Source organism: Belonocnema kinseyi, chromosome 1 (genome assembly GCF_010883055.1).
Source record: "Belonocnema kinseyi isolate 2016_QV_RU_SX_M_011 chromosome 1, B_treatae_v1, whole genome shotgun sequence".
Classification (NCBI taxonomy): Eukaryota; Metazoa; Arthropoda; class Insecta; order Hymenoptera; family Cynipidae; genus Belonocnema; species Belonocnema kinseyi.
Window position 1 is genome coordinate 98,152,383 of NC_046657.1, and position 3,728 is coordinate 98,156,110.

At 39.8% G+C, this 3,728-nt stretch overlaps 1 pseudogene; it reads left to right on the top strand.

Moving 5' to 3' along the window:
- The first annotated feature begins 2,644 nt into the window (after positions 1-2,644).
- Positions 2,645-3,067, top strand: LOC117168540 (annotated as a pseudogene).
- The last annotated feature ends 661 nt before the right edge of the window (positions 3,068-3,728 follow it).

The following is a 3,728-nucleotide window of genomic DNA, read 5'->3' on the forward strand; positions in this document are numbered from 1 at the left end:
TGTTTTCTTCGAGGTGAAAGTTTACGCGAGTGAGTATTATTTTTTCAAAAATTTTGCTCATGATAAGGATCCTTGCCTTTTTTCTGAAAAACTAAAATGTGAGCTTTTTCCAAGATTTAGGGAAGTAGCTTAGTTGAATACAGGCATTGAAGATAAGAGCAAGGAGTTTGAGGCAAGGGATAGGAAGCTTTTTGTGGATTACATTTGTAATTGAATCGCGGCCGGGAGCTTTTTTATTTGTTTGGTTAGTTCCTTATAGGTTATTTTCTTGAAGTTATCAGTGCTTGGGATTTTGAGAAATTCGGAAACCATTTTTTCACATTCCGCAATGTGCTAAGTATCGGATGGCTCGTCATGTGAAGCGAAGTTACTTTCATAATTTTCCGCTAGGAGATTGGCTTTATCGATAGGAGAGAACACAAATGTTTGGTCTCGATTCTTGAGAGGGGGAATATTAGTTCGCGGCTTTTTTAAGGCTTCAGTCATACGATATATAGAGTTATCCTTAATTTGAAGTTTACCGACTTCTTTATTCCTATTTTTGCATCTGTGCTCTTGAACTTTAATTGCTATAGTTTTCCGAAGGTGGTTAATGACGTTTTTGAGGATACAGCTTTTAGTTTTTTGATGCGTTCGGCAGAGTTTATTGCGAGTGTGGATAAGGTCTTCAATCTCGGGGCTGAGAGGTGGATCATATTTGTTAATAGTGGTCTGAGGGACTGAAGTGTAAATGGCAGTTTTTATGCTAGAGGTAAGATTAGTTATGGTTTCATCTATGTGGCTAGCGTTTGTTATGGAAGTTTCAAGATTAACAAGTGTTTCTATGGTCAAGTTAAATGTTTGCCAATTAGCTTTTGCAAAATTATAGCGAGGCGTAACCGGAGCTTTTTTACAGTTTGTAAACAGGCTTAGAAGAACTGGTCGATGATCTGAGTCTAATTCGTTAATGGTGCAAGTGATTACTGGAGTGTTTTTGTTTTGTGGGATGGAAAATGTCGCGGAGGTTGGTACCCTAGCTCGATTATTAGTGGGTTTTGAGATTTTGGATGATTGTGTAGTGCGAGTTTTGATTGTGTTTATTTTTGATGTAGAGGCGACGGCTGTGCTGTAAAGCGGTAATTTTTGCGATATTGGGGCATTGACTACTAGGGCGTCGACATGTGCCGGGTTTTCTTTTGGTTCAATCTGTACAGCTGGTTTAAGGGGAGTAGTTTCTTTTTGTAGAATTAGAGATGTTGGTTTATTATTAGAATTTTTAGAGGCTTTTTTAAAGGCAGAACAGCCCCTGTAATTCGCGGTGTGGTCTTCAGCGCAGTTAGCGCTAGTAGCCGGCGATTCATGATCTTTTGTGCATGTCAGAAACAAGCCAGAAACATGATGGAATCTTTGGCACTTGTAGCACTGCGAAGTTTCCTTTAGTTTAACGCAGGGTTCTACTTTTATTATTATGTAGGCAATGGACTGAAGATTGAGAAGCTCCTTTGCTTGTGGAGTATTTGGGACCGTTACCAGAAGCATAGGTAGCGCTTTTTTAGTTTGTCAGTTTCTCATACGAGCGACCGACGTAACAGTGTATCCGTCCTCTCTGAGTTCAGAAAGAAATGAATCTTCCGGGTATGCAGTGGGGATATTCCGAGTAACGAGCTTGATAGGTGGCAAGTTAATGCTTTTATACAGATAGTACTGGAAGCCTTGCTGCTCTAGATTAGTTATAATTTTACAGTAGTCTTCAATATAAGACACACGAACTGAATAAACATCTGGGCCGATGTTATATACTATAGGAGGGTATTGAGTGGACTGTTTCAGGAGCTTATGGAGAATTGTGTAGGGGTGGTTAGCCTCATCCACAATTACATTAATAGGTGGTATTTTTCTTGGTCCTACTGATTTTTTAGTGTTAGGGTCAGGTGGATCAATAATTCCTTTCAGGTTAGGCTGCGCGGAGCTAATTACTGACGTTCTTGACGTCTTACTGCTTCCTCTGATTGAAGTGACTGAAGATTGGCTACTATTATCGCTGTCCGAAGCGTTAGGCGATATTTGAGCGAGTTTTAGCTACTTACTCCTGCTGGTTACTTCTGAGAAGTTGCTTTTAACTTCTTCCGTTTCCATCTTGGTGATGGCTACTTTGCTGGGGGTGCTGCTTCCTCCTGGACAGGAGGCTAGTTTTGAGCTCTGTGACATGGCTGTTACAGAGCGCAAAGTGCTTCAATCAATCGATTCGATGCGTCTGATAGACCAGAATCTATCAATCTATCATGAGCATCTCATCAATTTTTGAAACAAATAATTTATCCAATGGTGCTCGTCAATCAATGATTATTTAATCATCAATCGAATCAATCAATCAATGTTCTGCTCCAAGAGAAACAAACGAAGAATCTACTAAAAAAAATTTGGCGTCGTTTATATAGTCATAGGCACGGACTCTCCCGCTTAACGACCCGTGCACTTTACCCCCACTTCCTAGTAAGCCAACAGAACAGTTCACCATTCTCCCATTTTTGTAAACGACAATCAATCAGCAGATGGTCCTCCCTTCTCAAAGCTGAACGACCTATCAGATTAGAAACGAAACGTGTATACAATAGCGCACATTGAAAATTCTTGACATTCTTTAAGAACTCGTTTCGAAAGCAACATCGTTAAAAAAATGACTCGTACCAAGTAAACCGCTCGCAAATTCATCGGTGGTAAGGCACCAAGGAAGCAGTTGACTACCAAAGCCGCTCGCAAGAGTGCACCTGCCACTGGCCGAGTGAAGAAACCCCACAGGTACAGGCCTGGAACAGCCGCTCTGCGTGAAATTCGCCGCTACCGGAAGAGCACTGAACTATTGATCCGCAAATTGCCCTTCCAACGTCTCGTTCGTGAAATCGCTTGGGATTTCAAGACTGACTTACGTTTCCAGAGCTCCGCTGTCATGGCTTTACAGGAAGCCAGCGAGGCCTATTTGGTCGGTCTCTTTGAAGATACGAATTTGTGCGCTATCCACGCTAAGCGCGTAACTATTATGCCAAAAGATATTCAGTTGGCTCATCGTATTCGTGGAGAACGTGCCTAATTTTGTTTCTTGCTAAAAGCTGCATCTACAATCGGTCCTTTTCAGGACCACCAAATACTTTTAACGAAGAATAATTTTTATTCTATTTCAATCTGAAGGAAATTTTTTCAATTTACAGTGAACGATAGAAAATGTAGGAACGCGCTTTCATCTGAAAATGGTGACCCCTTGCCCTATGTAACGCTTTTTATATAGTGTCGTGATCTATTCCCCCTGAAAGTGTTGCGTATTTTTTGAACGGTCCCTTACGCTTGTATTGAAATAAATTTCAATACAGAAAACTTCGCTTATAGCAATTTGAATGAATAACAACTTGCAGGGTATCTTATGCAGGAATTGTCCATGATGTTAATATGGGAGATGCATTTATTTCCTTGTAATTTATATTTTTTTTCCTTTAAATTGAAGATATTAAAGAAAACATACGTTTTTTTCAATACATTGTTATTGAGCTAATTGTGCATTTCACAACCCACTATGCATTGTATGTGTGCTTCTATTATAAGAGGGACCTTATATTTATAAACGGGAATTTTCGTAGGCCTTTATTGACGTACCCTAAATTTAGTACACACCTAAGTAATTGTAAGGGAATTCACTCTGCACAGAGTCACTATTTCAAAGCTTACTATTGTGAATATTACATTTAAGATACTAATTT